This window comes from Sycon ciliatum, chromosome 5 (assembly GCF_964019385.1).
Source record: "Sycon ciliatum chromosome 5, ocSycCili1.1, whole genome shotgun sequence".
Classification (NCBI taxonomy): Eukaryota; Metazoa; Porifera; class Calcarea; order Leucosolenida; family Sycettidae; genus Sycon; species Sycon ciliatum.
The window spans coordinates 15,168,294-15,188,293 of record NC_088647.1 but is presented as its reverse complement, the minus strand read 5'-3'; the positions used below and the strand labels follow the sequence as shown (position 1 = coordinate 15,188,293).

At 48.0% G+C, this 20,000-nt stretch overlaps 2 long non-coding RNA genes across 2 annotated transcripts; one reads left to right on the top strand and one right to left on the bottom strand.

Moving 5' to 3' along the window:
• Positions 1–2,963: 2,963 nt before the first annotated feature.
• Positions 2,964–4,277, top strand: LOC135817781 (uncharacterized). The gene is made up of 2 exons (XR_010553583.1): positions 2,964–3,155; positions 3,406–4,277. It is a non-coding gene; the product is annotated as an uncharacterized LOC135817781 (long non-coding RNA).
• A 5,310-nt stretch (positions 4,278–9,587) lies between these two features.
• Positions 9,588–11,452, bottom strand: LOC135817780 (uncharacterized). The gene is made up of 2 exons (XR_010553582.1): positions 10,796–11,452; positions 9,588–10,651 (listed from the first exon to the last, which is right to left on the bottom strand). It is a non-coding gene; the product is annotated as an uncharacterized LOC135817780 (long non-coding RNA).
• Positions 11,453–20,000: the final 8,548 nt, after the last annotated feature.

The window sequence follows — 20,000 nt, the reverse complement described above, 5'->3', positions numbered from 1 at the left end:
TTAGCCCATTCGAACGTAACCGAGATTAGAATGTAAAATCTCAAATACAATCCGCAATTTTCCATTCCAGGCTACACTGTACATGACGTTGGTACTTGTAGATCAAATGCGGCTGCAGTTTCAGAGCGGGTGAGTCAGGACAGCTAATGCTTGCCATGACGGGTGAGTCAGGACAGCTAAAGATTGCCATGACGGGTGAGTCAGGACAGCGAATGCTTGCCATGACGGGTGAGTCAGACCAGGGAATGCTTGCCATGACGGGTGAGTCAGACCTGGGAATGCTTGCCATGACGGGTGAGTCAGACCAGGGAATGCTTGCCATGACGGGTGAGTCAGACCAGGGAGTGCTTGCCATGACGGGTGAGTCAGACCAGGGAGAATGATTGTACTGGTAGGGGGTATAGTAAAACAGGCAAGGGAATGACTCGCAGTGCCATGATGCCATGATGCCATGATGCCATGATGCCATGATGCCATGATGCCATGATGGGTGAGCCAGGTGAGGAATGGTATGAATTGGTTCCTGCTTGCATTGTTGTAGCCCCCGGCTAACTGCAGAGGTGAAGAAGAAAGCGACTGAGGTGCGCAAAACAATGCTTCATGGCTCCTTTCCTTCCCAGGCCGTTGTGATGGTGGCCAGACACGGTGGAAAACATCACTTGAACCGGGCTGTGTTTCTCACGTAAAATGCATGGTCGAGTCCAACCCTGCTGGAAGAACGTGAAGGTGCTTTTGATCGCGGCCGTGGTCCGCAAGCAATGACCCAGTGACCATGGTGACCACGGAGTGCGTGCTGGTTGCCTGGCCTGGCCCTCGAGACAGACGTGGAATCTTGGCCCATTTCGCAGAGAAAAAATCCCACGTAGATCTACTGCTGTGAGACCATGCGGGTCACTCCTCGGGAGCGTTCAAACGTCGAACGCTGAGCTTGGTCTGCCGCTGCACGTATGCGAATAATTCGACTCCTCAGTCAGTTGCAGGTGTTGGGAATATTCCGGCTCAAGCCACCGTTCTTGAAAGGATGAATCCATCTATTGCAGAAAAGAGAGGCGACTAAGAAAACGAGGCGGTCACTACATACACAAAATGAAACTGATCGATCATCCATTGTCGACTTGGTTACGTGGCACCTGATTCTGATGAGTCATCTCATTCCAGAATCGGTCCAAACGAACGCACCCACTTTCGTCTCAACCCTGGCGAGCGAGTTCGATAATAATGCGACAGCATGTCAAACGGTGAGATGCGCCTTGCGAGGTGGGATTTACCTTGTCAAGTCAAATCTGTGGTGAGTGCTTCGCAGTGCAGTACGTAATTCGTTGATCTGTTTTTTTAGTCGGTTGTGACAGTAGCCTGCTGCGTTGTAAAACGCACTGAGTCTACTATTTTTTTTTTACTGAGTCTACTAATGACTACATGTACATGTATGTAAAACTGACTGTGTTTCTTACTTCACCGCTGCTGGAACTGAGCGTGAGGACACTGCTGGTGCTTTTGATGCCGCGCATCGTCCACAGTCCACACGCTTCCTTCAAACTTGCCGGTCAAAGAGTTACAAGCAACAGTTAGTTGGAAGCGCATTCGCCATGGCAACGTGAACGTGAACATGTACATCCAGTGCACAGCCCCAATAAGATTGAAGAGGTGGGCATTAGACAAGAACAAACGAACAGCAAGTGCATGGGAAAGGCACGATTTCGGAACGTCACACAACTGGGAGAGAACTACAGCCACGAACCGATAGTGAAAGGATGAATCAATCTAAACCCCCAGCTACAGGAGAGAGAGAGAGAGAGAGAGAGAGAGAGAGAGAGAGAGAGAGAGAGAGAGAGAGAGAGAGAGGCAAAGAAAATGATAACTATTGAGCAAGCGTTGCAGCATTATAATGCCGCTTGATTCTGTGGAGTCATCCTATTCCGGAATCATCGAAACGAATGCAACCACTTTCGTCTCAAACTCGGGGACTCGATAATTTGTTGTGGCAAAGGTGAGATGCGCTGGGAGGAATTCCTCCTGTCAAATGTCTGCTTCGTGCCTCGTTTTCGCATTCTTTGTCCTTACTTCGTGACGGTGGCCTGACAAGTCGGGTGGATACAGGTACGCAATTGGAATGGAAGAACGTGAGGCCACTGAGCAGGTGGAGCGAACTGGCGCCTAATAACTCCTGCGGGCCTTTAAGAAGCAGCACATGACTCAGATTCTCACCATGATACAACTGTTGTGGTTGTCGTAATGCCCTTTGAAGACGAGCAAGTTCAGAACACGTCCAGACACCTGCGACTGACTGACGACCCCAAAGATTTCACACACGTGCAATGCCAGACCACGATGACATTCGAAAGATCCGAGAAGCTTATATGGCCTACTAGTGCAATGTGCAATGTGGTAGCACTCTCGATATTTCCCTTGAAAACGTGCCAAAGTTTGTTGGGCGTCCTGTCTAGCCAAGCAACGCGCTCCATCCATGTCGTTTGGTACCGTGTGTAGTGGTGGAGGATGCGACATCAAAAGCATGCTCAGTGGCCTCACGTTATTCCATTCCAATTGCGTACCTGTATCCACCCAGCTTGTCAGGCCACCGTCACGAAGCAGACATTTGACAGGAGGAATTCCTCCCAGCGCATCTCGCCTTTGCCACAACAAATTAATTAACGAGTCAACAGTACAACGTCTTGTACAATGTAGCCTGGAATGGAAAATTGCGGATTGTATTTGAGATTTTACATTCTAATCTCGGTTTCGTTCGAATGGGCTAAGCTCAGGTGTTGCTCGCTGTTGCAATGCATAGATCTTGTTCATGTACATGACCATATGTTTGCCGAAGCAGCAAAAACGTGACATCCGATACAAAAGGCGGAAAATAGAGACAACTTGAAGGCCCAGGGAGTATCGATTGGTTGAGTACAAAGCAGAACCTCGTCTCGCCTTGGACTTCATTTGCTTGAGTCCCTGCCAAGGTGAAGTACTTGACACATTTATTTAATTCTTAACTTTTTCTCTCGTCCAGTGCTGACTTCAGCTTCCTTTTCCTGGTCTATCGAATTTTAATGATCCCTGTTTGGACTGGTGTAGCCAATAGCTACAAGTTCAAAGCTTCAGGGCACCTGCGTGGAGCGACTCCGGAGTCATCCGCGGCAATCATGAAACAATCATGGGTACGTACATTGTACTGTAAGAACTGCTGATGGCATGTACACGTGTACATGTACATGTATGTCCTGTGCATGCAGGTTTGGTGTTTTGTGACGTAATTAACCTGACGTTCTACAGTCCTCACCGAGTCGAAAAATGAAGTGAACTAGCTTTGCCAACCTGTAGACTAGTGTAGTTTGTGTTTGGAAAGGCGCAATGTTTTTGCATGGCTCTAACCTAGCTGGATTGCCTGATCTGCCATATCCTCTGCAGATTCTGATGTACAGAAAAGGGGAGAAGAGGAGCCCTGGTGACCATGGTGACCACAGTTGACAGGTGACAGTTACGTAGCGCATTCCGGGCTTGAGCTGGCTAGTGCTAAAATGGAAGTGCTTGAAAATGTCGCCCCAGATCGAGCCTACCGGAACAGCACTCAGCAGACATGCCAACAGTCCCGAGCACAAAAAGTACACCTGAAGGATGCGTTGCGTAAGGATCGTTACTTGCAAAACAAAAAGAATACTGTCGGTATTATTTGTTGGACTGTTCATCTTCATAACGTTTCCTCAATCCACATCTCCATTGCAGCGTTTTCTATCCACTTGTAAACAACTCTATCCCCGAACAAGCTCTCATACAAGCACGACAAGAATAAACTTCCTGCTGTTCATCCATTTCTTTAGTTGTTTGCAATTCCATGTACGTTTAATGGAGCAGCCATGTATCAAAGCCTTTGTACTTCTTGTGAACTGTTGGCATGTCTGCCGAGTGCTGGGTAGGCTTGATTTGGGGTGACATTTCCACGCACTTACATTTTAGCACTATCCAGCTCGCCAACAGTATTGATCTCTGCGTGCATAGCCTTGCTGCATTCCCAACTCACTCACTATCCGTATCCATGTTCTGCTATCCATTCATGCCATGGACATGAGACTCTTTTACGGGCAAACAGAATACAAAACCATTCATACCGGTCTCAAATTCACGAAATGTTACATAATTTTATTTTTCCCTTCAAGTATTAATTTTGTATTGTAGTTGCAGCTTTTGACACTTTCCCCATATTCTCTGCATCAACCTTTTTGCCACCAGCTGGGGGCGTTTCAACCCGCTGTACCCTGATATGTCGTTCGTTTTCGCCAGTTCCTTCAGCTCTTCCACGGAAAGCACAGCCAAGTCAACCGTTGCTGCGGAAGACCGGGTAGTCCACGTGATCGGACTCCATGGTAGCCCGGTCACAACAAGTACTATAGCTGCCGACTTCGTCCCGGTTACCTACACAATTCCTGACGGGTTCGGGCCGAGCAGTTACTGGCTACACCAGTCCAAACAGGGTTCATTAAAATTTGATAGATCAGGAAAAGGAAGCTGAACTCAGCCACTGGACGAGAGAAAAAGTTAAAAATTGAAATACAAGTAGATGTGTCAATTTCACCTTGGCAGGGACTCAAGCAAATGAAGTCCAAGGCGACACGGGGTACTGCTTTGTACTCAACCAATCCATACTCTCTGGGCCTTCAAGTTGTCTCTATTTCCCGCCTTTTTCATCGGATGTCACATGATGCTGCTTCGGCAAATATACGGGCATGCACAAGATCTACGCATTGCAACAGCGAGCAACACCTGAGCTTAGCCCATTCGAACGTAACCGAGATTGGAATGTAAAATTTCAAAATACAATCCGCAATTTTCCATTCCAGGCTACATGGTACATGACGTTGTACTTGTAGATCAAATGCGGCTGCAGTTTCAGAACGGGTGAGTCAGGACAGCTAATGCTGGTCATGACGGGTGAGTCAGGACAGCTAATTTTTATTTAATTTATTTATTTATTTATTTTTGTAAGTTTTCCAAAAGCCTCTTTTACGGGCAGCAAAACACAATTTGCCAAGATGAAGGATGTTACCACAAATGAAGAGAATAGTTGTATGAAGAAAAAAGAACGATAAAGAAGGAAAAAAGAACTTCAATAAGCCAACCTCTACAATCAGCACTACGGAAGAAAACCAGGCGGAATGCCCAAAACCAACATGGAACGAATCCAATCATAGCACAACTAACTTCAGACAAGAACAATACAAAATCCAGACCTCTGAATGTGATGTGATGTCAGGACAGCTAATGCTGGTCATGACGGGTGAGTCAGGCCAGGGAATGCTTGCCATGACGGGTGAGTCAGACCAGGGTATTATGCTTGCCATGACGGGTGAGTCAGACCAGGGAATGCTTGCCATGACGGGTGAGTGAGACCTGGGAATGCTTGCCATGACGGGTGAGTCAGACCTGGGAGAATGATTGTACTGGTAGGGGATAGTAAAACAGGCAAGGGAATGACTCGCAGTGCCATGATGCCATGATGGGTGAGCCAGTTGAGGAATGGTATGAATTGGTTCCTGCTTGCATTGTAGCCCCTGGCTAACTGCAGAGGCGAAGAAGAAAGCGACTGAGGTGCGCAAAACAATACTCCATGGCTCCTTTCCTTCTCAGGCCGTTGTGATGGTGGCCAGACACGGTGGAAAACATCACTTGAACCGGGCTGTGTTTCTCACGTAAAATGCATGGTCGAGTCCAACCCTGCTGGAAGAACGTGAAGGTGCTTATGATCGCGGCCGTGGTCCGCAAGCAATGACCCAGTGACCATGGTGACCACGGAGTGCGTGCTGGTTGCCTGGCCTGGCCCTCGAGACAGACGTGGAATCTTGGCCCATTTCGCAGAGAAAAAATCCCACATAGATCTGCTGCTGCGAGACCATGCGGGTCACTCCTCGGAGCGTTCGAACGTTGAACGCTGAGCTTGGTCTGCCGCTGCACGTATGCGAATAATTCGACTCCTCAGTCAGTTGCAGGTGTTGGGAATATTCTGGCTCAAGCCACCGTTCTTGAAAGGATGAATCCATCTATTGCAGAAAAGAGAGGCGACTAAGAAAACGAGGCGGTCACTACATACACAAAATGAAACTGATCGATCATCCATTGTCGACTTTGGTTACGTGGCACCTGATTCTGATGAGTCATCTCATTCCAGAATCGGTCCAAACGAATGCACCCACTTTCGTCTCAACCCTGGCGAGCGAGTTCGATAATAATGCGACAGCATGTCAAACGGTGAGATGCGCCTTGCGAGGTGGGATTTACCTTGTCAAGTCAAATCTGTGGTGAGTGCTTCGCGGTGCAGTACGTAACTCATTTATCTGTTTTTTTGGTCGGTTGTGACAGTAGCCTGCTGCGTTGTAAAACGCACTGAGTCTACTATTTTTTTTTTACTGAGTCTACTAATGACTACATGTACATGTATGTAAAACTGACTGTGTTTCTTACTTCACCGCTGCTGGAACTGAGCGTGAGGACACTGCTGGTGCTTTTGATGCCGCGCATCGTCCACAGTCCACACGCTTCCTTCAAACTTGCCGGTCAAAGAGTTACAAGCAACAGTTAGTTGGAAGCACATTCGCCAAGGCAATGTGTACACGTACATGTACATCCACTGCACAGCCCTAATAAGATGGAAGAGGTGGGCATTAGACAAGAACAAACGAACAGCAAGTGCATGGGAAAGGCACGATTTTGGAACGTCACACAACTGAAAGAGAACTACAGCCACGAACCGATAGTGAAAATATGAATCAACCTTAGCCCCCAGCTACAGAAGAGAGAGAGAGAGAGAGAGAGAGAGAGAGAGAGAGGCAAAGAAAATGATAACTATTGAGCAAGCGTTGCAGCATTATACTGCCGTTTGATTTTGTGGAGTCATCCTGTTCCGGAATCATCGAAACGAATGCAACCACTTTCGTCTCAAACTCGGGGACTTGATAATTTGTTGTGGCAAAGGTGAGATGTGCTGGGAGGAATTCCTCCTGTCAAATGTCTGCTTCGTGCCTCGTTTTCGCATTCGTAGTCCTTACTTCGTGACGGTGGCCTGACAAGCCGGGTGGATACAGGTACGCAATTGGAATGGAAGAACGTGAGGCCACTGAGCAGGTGGAGCGAACTGGCGCCTAATAACCCCTGCGGGCCTTTAAGAAGCAGCACGTGACTCAGATTCTCACCATGATACAACTGTTGTGGTTGTCGTAATGCCCTTTGAAGACGAGCAAGTTCAGAACACGTCCAGACACCTGCGACTGACTGACGACCACAAAGAATTCACACACGTGCAATGCCAGACCACGATGACATTCGAAAGATCCGAGAAGCTTACATGGCCTTCTAGTGCAATGCACAATGTGGCGCACTCTCGATATTTCCCTAGAAAACGTGCCAAAGTTTGTTGGGCGTCCTGTTTAGCAAAGCAACGCGCTCCATCCATGTCGTTTGGTAGCGTGTGTAGTGGTGGAGGATGCGACGTCAAAAGCATGCTCAGTGGCCTCACGTTCTTCCATTCCAATTGCGTACCTGTATCCACCCAGCTTGTCAGGCCACCGTCACGAAGCAGACATTTGACAGGAGGAATTCCTCCCAGCGCATCTCGCCTTTGCCACAACAAATTAATTAACGAGTCAACAGTACAACGTCTTATACAATGTAGCCTGGAATGGAAAATTGCGGATTGTATTTGAGATTTTACATTCTAATCTCGGTTACGTTCGAATGGGCTAAGCTCAGGTGTTGCTCGCTGTTGCAATGCATGGATCTTGTTCATGTACATGACCATATGTTTGCCGAAGCAGCAAAAACGTGACATCCGATACAAAAGGCGGGAAATAGAGACAACTTGAAGGCCCAGGGAGTATCGATTGGTTGAGTACAAAGCAGAACCTCGTCTCGCCTTGGACTTCATTTGCTTGAGTCCCTGCCAAGGTGAAGTACTTGACACATCTATTTAATTCAAAAAATTTTCTCTCGTCCAGTGCTGAGTTCAGCTTCCTTTTCCTGGTCTATCGAATTTTAATGATCCCTGTTTGGACTGGTGTAGCCAATAGCTACAAGTTCAAAGCTTCAGGGCACCTGCGTGGAGCGACTCCGGAGTCATCCGCGGCAATCATGAAACAATCATGGGTACGTACATTGTACTGTAAGAACTGCTGATGGCATGTACACGTGTACATGTACATGTATGTCCTGTGCATGCAGGTTTGGTGTTTTGTGACGTAATTACCCTGACGTTCTACAGTCCTCACTGAGTCGAAAAATGAAGTGAACTATTTTTGCCAACCTGTAGTTTGTGTTTAGAAAGGCCCAATGTTTTTGCATGGCTCTAACCTAGCTGGATTGCCTGCTCTGCCATATCCTCTGCATATTCTGATGTACAGGAAAGTGGAGAAGAGGAGCCCTGGTGACCATGGTGACAGTGACCATGTTGACAGTGACCACACGTGACCACAGTTGACAGTTACGCAGCGCATTCCGGGCTTGAGCTGGCTAGTGCTAGAATGGAAGTGCGTGAAAATGTCGCCCCAGATCAAGCCTACCCCAACAGCACTCAGCAGACATGCCAACAGTCCCGAGCACAAGAAGTACACCTGAAGGATGCGTTGCGTAAGGATCGTTACCATGGTTACTTGCAAAACAAAAGAGTGCTGTCGTTATTATTTGTTGGACTGTTCATGTTCATAACTTTTCCTCAATCCACATCTCCATTGCAGCGTTTTTTCACTTGTAAGCAACTCCATCCCCGAACAGGCTCTCATACAAGCACGACAAGAATCAACTTCCTGCTGTCCATCCATTTCTTTAGTTATTTGCAATTCCATGTACGTTTAATGGAGCAGCCATGTATCAAAGCCTTTGTACTTCTTGTGAACTGTTGGCATGTCTGCCGAGTGCTGGGTAGGCTTGATTTGGGGTGACATTTCCACGCACTTGCATTTTAGCACTATCCAGTTGGCCAGAAGTATTGATCTCTGCATGCATAGCCTTGCTGCTTTCCCAAATCACCATCCGTATCTCCATGTTCTGCTAACCATTCATGCCATGGAGACCAGCCTCTTTTACGGGCAAACAGAATACATAACCATTCATGCCGGTCTCAAATTCACGAAATATTACATAATTTTATTTTTCCCTTCAAGTATTAATTTTATATTGTAGTTGCAGCTTTTGACACTTTTCCCATATTCTCTGCAGCAGCCTTTGGAGGGAACAGAGAGAAAACGTTAGTTCTACTGCAAGACTGGTGTGGATTGCGTCGATGCATGCACTACTTTCGAAGTTGGATACACTGCCAAACAGTTGTCCTCGAAATGAACATATCGGCATTCATGGGCTCCCCTTAGCCCACTAGTCATACATCTCACATTCTTGCATGCCCATACATGTGCATGTACGAGCGCCGAAGGAGGATTAAAAGTTAGAGTCAGACTCAACTTTTAATCCTCCTTCAGTGCTCGTACATGCGTCAGTGCATGTTGTTGTTGTTGTTGTTGTTGCTACTGCTGCTGCTGCTGCTGCTGCTGCTGCTGCTGCTGCTGCTGCTGCAGTTGTATTCTTTTATTATCAAATTCGCTCACGGCATCTCCTCGGAGAGACGACTCGATTCCTTCTTGCAGGATTCAGATGTTACATGAATAAATGAGAAAGATCATGAACAACAATAATAGTTGAATATGTGATAGCCTTCGCCTCTATTGTGTGTGTAAGGACAGTTGAGATATTATTCGAGATCTTGATTATGAAAAAGAATACAGCGTTTATGAGGGCAGTGGTGCAGAGATCGACAATTTTAGGCTCCAAAGGGTGAAAAAACACCTATGATCCAGTAGAGACATTACACATAATCAGGGCAAATATAACAATTATTACTGAGTCCGTGGTGAATCAGCAGTGGTGATGCAGCCTCTGTAAATGACGATGTACATGTGAACGTGTATGTGCAGTGAACGCTACTTACATGTACTTGCGAGCTTGTGCTGATCTATTCCAACACATAGATCAGATGAGAAGATGCGACAGTCGCTCTATGCTGACCGGCATTGGACTGGACACTGTCTGCCGGCTCTTTTCTTGCTGGTTGTGAATTATTTGACATGACCAAGCTTGACGTCATTCAGGCTGACTCATTACTCACGGTAGAAATAGTCGCACTCCCTGAAAAGCCCAAACTGGCCAAAGGCAAAGAACACTGGTCCCGTCATCGGGCTTTCCAGACCTGTCTCATGACATACGTCAAAGTTGGCGCCCCGTCGAACTTGTCTGAAACGCGCGCGACTGCGTGAAGACAACACGCTCGACAGGCGGTGAGAGCGCTTCTCCTTGACAAGGTGCACGTTGTATTTTTCATGAGGACTTGTAAAGAACCAACACATTGACTGTACGCCTAGACGTGGGTAGATTCTGCGCGCGCTGAAACAGTTAGTTGAGATCCTGCATGGTTGCCTGGGTCAATGGACGAGGATCGTCACACGGCCCAATCTAACTGTACAATCCTGTATATTACTAGCACGATCATTGGCCTTGGCAATGGTTTTGTTCGTCTCTGTGTCTCTGCATGATCCCTGTCTTCCTGTGAGTGAGAAGAGCTCGCAGCTCTAGCAGGCAAGTAGCACACTCTGCGACTAGCCATGTCAGCGAATACGCACGTACGCTAATGGGAAAACGGGGAAAGGAAGTAGGAAGGCACAGAATGAGAAGAAAAACAAGGTCACAACAGAAATTGAAATTGTAAATATCTAACGAATGAAGTACCAGAAGACTCCGCTAGAAACGATTTCCCATAGACCCTTCTTACCTTTGGAGGGGGCACCGAACTGGGTGTTGCACGGCTCACAGCGCATGGCGGGCAGCGGTCTGTTCCAACACCAATGAATGGAATGTTGCCCCGGCAAAAACAGATTCTGCTGTGCTCCACACGAGTTCGACCACTGGCTGTTGTACGCAATGATTATGTCCCTGACGAGCTGCTAGCAGAGTTCAAGAGCTGCTCTGGATTCGGACCATATTGAGAACGCGCCATGCGCCAGTCAGTGTACCCTGGCTTCCACACTATCCAGTCATCACTGGACCAGGTAATGGTGTAGACCCAGGCTTCTCGGCGCAGCTTGGTAAGACCAACATTCTGAATTTGTCTAACACGTCAGCTGTGAACAAGAACAAACTCTACGTCCACCGTGTACAAGACACGCGCTAAGGAAGATGTCCGATGGCATTGAAAAAGTCTACAACAAAAAGTACAACAAAAAGTCAACAACAAAAAGTCAACAACAAAAAGTACTACAAAAGGTCAACAACAAAAGTACTACAAAAAGTACTACAAAAAGTACAACAAAAAGTAAACAACGAAAAGTGCAACAAAAAGTAAGGTAGATTTCCACAGACGATCTGCGCTGCGCCTTTTGTACCCAGGCGAAATGAAAGGCGCGACTTCGGGTTACTAGTACGTTGCTCCGAGGACAATCGATGGGCCAGCGCAACAGTCATGCACATTGTACATTGGTAGCGCATTCTTCGTGCGTGGCTGGACGGATCTAGCTGGCCCGTACGTGCGTGACCGTCTTCGGACTCCGACAGAGATGACAAATATCCCTATCAGTCTGGAGATCTTCTGATTTTGATTTTCTGACATCTATGACTATGATACATTTCCCTATCTGTCGACCAGGGGAAACTAACTTCTCTACTTGGCACGGGGCTTGCGTCCAGTTCATGTACGATCATGCACAATTAGTCAAGTACATAATCATTGTACGTGACTGTACACTCACCAGTGCATGCATATAGCAGGTAGAGACCTGACAACTGATTCATTTTTCTGAATATTATGTGGTAGCAGAATGCCAGTCACTGATGTCTGGCATTCTGCTACCACAAAACTTCAGAAAAATGAATCAGTTGGCCCAGTGCACTGGCATTCTGCTACAAAAGGATTTCAGAAAACTGAAGGAGTTGACCCAGTGAAGCTGCATTCTGCTATCACAATATTTCAGAAAAATGAAGCAGTTGGCCCAGTGAACTGGCATTCTGCTAACACAGAATTTCAGGGGAAAAAAAGAAAACAGTTGGCAGATCTGCTACGACCATCCACCGTAGACATCGGAATACGTCTTACGAACTAGCTGCTCAGCTGTCGCTGATGACACATTCTACATCTCCCTGCCTGCATGGAAGGATCTTGTCTAAGGGATGAGTGGACTAGCGATGTCCCCATACGAGTCAGGTGCTCAACTGTAAATCTCTGTGCGTGAATGCTGCAGGTAGGATTTTGCAAACATGCTAGCATTGCCCTCTCTCCTCTTTGGAGGCAACCCTGTGCCAGAGTCATCCACAATAAAGCTCTTGGGGGTGACTTTTGATCCGAAGCTGTCCTTCGCGGAGCACATCCGCGCAGTGTCTATACGTGGCAAACAGCGCTTGGGCCTCCTGCGGCGAGCTGCGCCCTACCTCTCCCGAGAAGGCCGCCTCACGGTGTACAAGGGGTTTGTACGGCCCGTTTTGGAGTATGCTCCGCTCGTCTGGATGGGAGCTGCTCCCTCCCATCTTGCACGCCTAGATAGCATCCAACGCCGTGCATTGCGCATCATTGGTCCCGGGACGGAGCTCCAGAGCCTCAGCCTACGGCGATACGTTGCTGCATTAACATACACTTACAAACTGCATTTCATCACCGGTCCGACTCAATTGCTAGCAGTCCTCCCTCCAAGGCTTGAGCCCCGTGACGCCACTCGCACTCGAAACGATCTCCGCATGGCCGCCGGCCACAGTTACCAGCTACGAAATCCGCTACCGCGTCAAGCACCAGACACCATTCTCCGCAGCTTCCCACATTGTGCAATCCAGCTGTGGAATTCCCTGCCGCCAGCCTTTCTAGACTCCGCCCCAACTGGCAAAAATCTTCAAAAGTTTAAGTGCAACGTCAACGAATACCTCCGCCGACAGGATTGGCGATGGTCCACGGACATTCTGCCATCAATGCCCGACCATCACTGCTGCACCTCAGTGCAGCCCCTTCTCAGTAGTTGTCACGTTTTTCCTTGTCTCAGTACCATTGTCTTCTGTATTATTTATGAGTTGGGTATGTGAACATAGTAAAAAAATTTGCAACATACAGATGAGATCGGCGACGACAGGCCAAGGCTAACATCCAGCGGTTCCACGGAGCCACCCTCCCCCCCCCCCCCCCCCCCCTGGCAGCACATCATCCACCTACTATAGCCAGTGAACGTGGTGCCTCCAGCTGGCTGACTTGTCGCCCTCTTGCCCGTCATGGTTTTTCCCTCTGCAAGGGTGAATTCCGGGATGGATTGGCCTTGGGGTACATCTGGCAACCTGGACGCCTACCATCAACTAACTTGTGCGACTGCGTGTGGAGCCAACTTTAACGTCACGCATGCTCTCTCTCTCTCTCTCACATGCTGCACGGGTGGTTTCCCGTCCTTTTGCCAAGTGAAGTGAGGGATATCACAGGATACCTGCTGAAACGGGTGGCCAACAACGTAGCTGTCGAGCCCTATCTGCAGCCTTTGTCTGACGAGGACAACTACTAGTACCTGGCTATCAGCTCTAGCACGTCTTGGATGCCCAGTGTCCACTCCAACAGCCTTCCAACTAAGTACTTGGAAAGTTCTAAGTAACTTAGTTTAGTAATAACATTGAAGGGGAAGGTGCGCGCAACCAAGACAAACACGAGCTGAAAGTCTCAGCTGTGAAGGACGTTGGCGGATGTACATGTACATGTACATGTACATAATATATGCATGTCGATGACGATACTGGCAAGACCATGGGACAATACGGTTAAACCATGATTCAAGGAGGCCTAGCAACTTTCAACTTGCCTTCGAGGACTCTTCGGCTTGGATGATGGCAGACGGTCAAACACCAACAGAAAAGATCTTCGGACACGGCAAGTGTAGACTTCATTGCTACGAGGGCGCCATCTTTGGTACTTCGAAGTACATGAATGTAAGGAGGAAATGGAATCGAACAGTGAGCAGCATCTCCACTCTCCAGCGTGAAACATGGAGATGTACAATGTAGTTACTGTAAAAGCCATTATTCTAACGAGGCGCATATAATAATTATTATAACGATTTCCCAAAAGTGACTAGTTTACGTGTATCAAAGGTAACGATCCTCACTCATTCTCAGCGCTCAATAGGACAGTATATGTATCGATTTCTGTATAACGATTTCTATTTTAACGACAGATTTCTCCTCGTTAACTCGTTAGAGTTAGCACTTCGTTATAATTACTGGTGGTAGACTTGCGTCGCCAGCAGGGCGGGGCGCGAGACGAGTTCTGCATTCCTGTAGTGCAGCCTCCAGATAGCAGATGAAGAGAACTGGGCTGAGACTGTCGCCTTTTTTTTTTTTTTTTTTTTTTTTTTTTACTAAGTACACAACCTACTCGTCAGAAGGGGAGAAGACAACAGAGTATACAATGACAAAACAGCAGGGAGAGTAGGGGCTGCAAAGCAAGCCTGTGCTGGTGAGGCAAGCCCACAACACCGACCTATGGTCTCGGCGTTAACGTGAGCTTGCGCACCATAGCCTAAAAGAGGGGGGTGATTTAGTGCGATAAAGACAAGAGAAGGTGAGGTAGAATGGATGAGGAGAAAGAAAGAGAGAGAGAGAGAGGGGGGGTGGAGAAAGAGAGAGAGAGAGAGAGAGAGAGAGAGAGAGAGAGTGAGTGAGAGAGAGAGAGGGGGGGGGTGGAGAGAGAACAGGAAGAGAGAAAAATAGATTCAAAGGCAGTTCAGATGCAGTGAACATCATGCAGTGCTTGGGGGGGGGGGGAGCTTCAGGATGGAAATAGTTCTGAACTGTTAGAGGGAGTCTGTGGCCCAAAGCCACTGGCTTCGGCGAAGATGGTAGTGGACGTTCGCTTTGAAGGATTGTAGGCCCTTAGGAGATGGTGGTTTGGTGAAGAGGGAGGATGGCAGCGCATTCCAGGTGTTGATGATGTTGTATGGAAAGGCGCGTCTTAGGTAGTTAGGAGCGCCTGGAGGGAGAACATTTTCCAGTTGGAAGGGGTGTGAAGCAGACTGTTGGCATTGTCTCCGGGTTACAGGTGCGCCATGGTGGACGACGAGAGGGGGGACCATGGATCTCAGCAGAGGAGGACCTGGTTGGCCCAGCAGCTTGTAGACGAAAGTCAGTGCCGCCACTGTCCGTCGGGCCTCTAGGCTCTGTAGCAAGATGTTGGGTCCCAGGATGTGGAGGGCACGCCTCTGCACTCTGTTAAGGTGTTCAAGGTTAGTGGGAGCAGCTCCCATCCAGACAAGGGGAGCGTACTCGAGCAGGGGCCGGACGAAGCCGTGATACACGGCCAGCATGCCACGGCAGTCCAGAACACGAGCAGCTCTACGTAGGAGGCCAAGACGTGAGTTTGCCCTGGCAGCAACTGACCGGAGATGGGCGGAAAAGGATAGCTTGGAGTCAACCATAACTCCGAGGAGCTTGAGGTGTGGCTGTTGTGGGATGACCTCCCCTCCAAAGTTTATTGCGGGGACAGGCCAAGGCTGCTGTCGATGGCAGGAGATTCGTAGGAGCTGCGACTTGGATGGTTCAAACTTAACATGCCACTTTGTTCCCCATGCATGTAACGCATTAACGGAAGCTTGAAGACTGTCAGCTTGGTGTATGGCATCATCGCGTGTATTGACGCAGGCATACAGCGTGGTGTCGTCTGCAAATGTTCCCATTTCAGACCCTGGAGCCAGACAGCTATCAGCATCATTTACATATACTAGGAACAAGGACGGTCCAAGGATGCTGCCTTGTGGTACTCCTGCAGAGATCGGATAGCGATCGGAGCTCTTGCCGCCGATGACCACTTCCAGCGAACGACCTGTTAAGTAATCTCTAAGCCAGTCCAGGAGGGGGCCCTTCACACCGATGTTCCGCAACTTGTGCAGTACACCTGTGTGGGAGACTTTGTCGAAAGCCCCGGCGATGTCGACAGCAAGCACCTCCACAGATCCACCAAGGCCAGATGTGGCCGACCACTTGTGGTGTAGTCCCGTAAGTAGATCGGATGGACCTAGGCCTCGGCGAAAGCCAAATTGCCTTGGTGATAGGAGGTTTTGTCCCTCCAGAAAGTTCATTAACTGGCGGTTGATGATGGACTCCATTACTTTGGAACATATAGAAAGCAGCGAGACTGGTCGGTAATTCTTTTCAGCGGATTTGGAGGACTTTTTGTATACTGGAACTACTCGGGCAACCTTCCATGCCTGTGGTTGGTGGCCAGTACTGAAAGACAGGGAGAAGAGGCGTGCTAGGGGCCCCGCAAGCTCAGTTGCGCATTCCTTGAGTACCCTAGCTGGGATATTGTCCGGTCCAGTGGCTTTGGAGGAGTCGAGTCTTGCCAGATGTCGTCGTACTGTGTCAGCCCGGAAATGGATCCTTGTGACTGATGGAGTTTTACTGTCGCCAGAGGCAGCAGGCAGGCTGTCCACTGATATGTCGGAGGCAAGACTGCATTTCTTGGAAAAGAATGATCCAAAGCAGTTTGCCTTTGCCAGGTTGGTTGCGCATTCCTGCCCATGTGCATCAATCAGGGTTGGGATATCAGAGGAGCGCTTAACACCAGCGACTGATTTCATCACCGACCACCACTGTTTGTCACGCAGATTACCCGCACAGAGCTTAGCCCGGACACGCCGTTCCCAAGCTAGGCGGGCCGTGTCCATCACAGTTGAGGCATGGTTGACTGATTGTAAAAATGTCTGCTTCAGAGGCTCAGAAGATGGAAATCTCCTCCAGCGCCGCCAGGCCTGTTCCTTGAGGACTACTGCGTCCAGACACTCTGGGTTCCACCATGGAGGGTCAGAGGGTGTTGTAGTGTATTGCTTGCACGGGATAAATCGGTGCATCCCCACTAGAATTGTCTCTGAGTGGTGTTCCGATAGTGCTCTCAAACGGTTCAGCTGTGGCACTTGCAACCTTAGCAGTTTTAGTTGCACTAAGTGCACTAAGTGCACTAAGTGCGAATTAAAAGAGCACCTTTGGGAAAGGGCTAGCCGAACCTGAAACCAGGCCCGAACGTACCTTGCCTAGTAAAAGTCTAAACTTGCAATGTCACCTAGTCTCAACATAGAGCTAGAGATCACGGGAAGTGCTCCTCATCATGGGGCCGGGCGGAGCAGAACTAAAATTTATTAAAGGTGAAGTTAAGGCAAAAATAAAAAAATTCACCAGTTGTAGTCTTTGGGGTGCTGAGTCGAATGGTCGTGGTCCGAGGAAGCTGAGACGCTCCCTTCCTACTTGAATCCCAATCGAAGTCGCGCACTTCCACCGAAACTGGGTGACTCCACCCTTCTAGATGGGGATTTGTATGCAAAATGTCACTAAATTTGACTAAAAGTGCCATTTCGTTCTTATAAAAGCATGGATGACCGCGATTGGCCCATATGTTGTAGTCTTTTGGACGCTGAGTCGATTGGTTTTGGTCCGAAAAGGCTGCGATGCAGCGTTCCTCCTTTATTCCCAATCGAACATTGTTGAACAAGCGGTCACGTGCTCCTGCGTACACCAGTCACCTGGTCACCGTGCCTGCAGCCTGGGTACAACTTACTAGCCTGTTTGACCTTTTTTGGGTGCAGTCCTGTCACTCGAGTTGAACCTTGGTGTCAATAGGCCTTGACAGATTATGCTAGCATAATTTTTCGCACAATTCCTACCAAAATCGAATAATCGCATAATTCGAGGCAATTTGCATACGAATCGCATAAAATTGGAATAATCCGCCTGTTCACAACAAATTCCATACAGTTGTACATGTTCTACAAGTACAAGTACAAGAAGTGGATGCACCAGGAAGTCGTAGGTTTACGACTCCCTTCTGAACATGTCCAGTCCACTACAATCAGTGACGGTCGTAGCTACATGTAAATATGGCTTTTACAGTACATGTACATGTATGATATAACCTCAGTTCTAACACTGGGTTAACACTGGTTAAAAACCAGTGTTAGATAAACCTTGTTATAGTTCACGCAATTGTTAGATTGACAGCATGAAACAAGGTGGAGGACACTGTGTTCGGAAACAGTGACCTTACTACAACCTTCCGCGGTTGGCAGAGCCCCGGTCCCTGCGGACCATTTGAACCATATGGGTATCGCACCCGGTTCTGACCCTCATTATGCTAGAGGGTTAGGACCCTACTCCTGATGTCGTCTTGTTTTCTTCGCTCTTTTCTTTAACTTGTATAAAGACTTCTTTTTCTTTTTCTTTTTTCTTCCAACTTCTGCCCATGGCGTCCTTCTCTCAGCTCGTCAACTAGAGTAGTCTTATAACGAGGGTCAGAACCGGGTGCGATACCCATATGGTTCAAATGGTCCGCACTAACCGGTACACGTACATGTAGCTGTTGCGTGTTGCCACGTCGAAAAACCTTTGGGGGATCCGTAGAGACATTGTAGAGAGGGAGGGAGTGTGGGTGCGAGAGAGTATGTGTGGGTGCGAGAGAGTATGTGTGGGAGTGCATGGGAGAATACGTGTACTTGCATGTGTGTAGTGGTGTGGGCATGTGTGGATTTGGCATCTAAGTTCCCAGCTCTATTCTATATCATTAACACCGGAACTGCTGCTGCTGCATAGCCTCAAGTCTAAAGACTTAGCAACGTCACGCCTGCACCTGACTTGTGCGCTATGATTCCCCTCAGTATTTCACACCTTGCTCCCCCTTATGTTCAGGCTTCCCGTTTTGGAGCCATCAGTGGCCTGGTGATCGTAGTAATACGTGAAACTCAGACTTGCGACACAGCTTCCAATCTCTCCTGTGTAGATGCATTGTATAATATCCACAGGTTTGAAGGAAGGATGCAAACGGAATACAGTGGTCCCTCTATAATCCGGCACCATTTGTGCCACGAAAATCTGCCGGATTAGGGAGGGTGCTGGATTAAAAAATCTGATTTACTGCTGCAATGTACATGAAGAGGACATTTTGGCTACTGAAAATTGTGCTGGTTTATCGAGGGTGCTGGATTATAAAGTGCCGGATTAGAGAGGGACGACTGTACATTGTTTTCTGGTCGAGGGAATGGAAAAGGGAAAAGTCTAAGGAAAACATTGACTGTCACAACCAGGACTCGAACCGAGGACCTTCGCATGAGGATGGTAAGTGGAATATACATGTACATGTATTGTATGAATAAAATAAATTTAAACTGGAAATATTGAAATCCGCCAACACTCATTATCAGTCATTAGGGTATAATAACTATTCCACAGAATGCAGGCATGACAATCAGTGACTACTGTCTCACTGTCTCAGTATTCGGTGGCATGTTTTGTAAGTGGTGAGCCTGTGCTGCTGCTGGTACCATAGTGGAGACATGTGCTGATATGGTGGTGCCAGTGCACTAGTAATAAAGAAATGGAGCAGAATTCGAGGCCGCCATAAGGTTTGTATGGTTCTGCCAATTTCACTGCTTTTCGAGCAGAATCCGCCACCTTTTCGAGCATAATCCGCCGGTGCCTAGTCCGCAGGGACCGGGGCTCTGCCCACCGCGGAAGGTTGTAGTAAGGTCACTGTTTCCGAACACAGTGTCCTCCACCTTGCTTCATGCTGTCAATCTAACAATTGCATGTACATGTATGTACTGTGCTGGTAAGTGACTGTTTAGGTTGTGTTTTTTCATCATGCGTCATCATCTTGTCATACATGTATAATTATGACGTTCGCTGTTTTTTAAAGCTATTGATATGATTTAAAAGAAATCACGACAATACAATGTGCATGTGGCTGGTTTTCGTCTTGTATGCTCACCCTTCCCCATTCTTACGTTACATGTAACTAATTAACTACATGTAGAACCTTCCAAGCTGCAAGGCTGTTGGTTTGCGCGTTCGAGACCAGCTAACCATCAAGCCGTTGAATGTCAGTATCCCATCAGCCAGTGTTGTGCTAATATTATTGCTGCAAGTTTTGACTCACCAGAATGAAACATCCCCAGCACAGCTAACAAGCTCAAAATAATTTCATT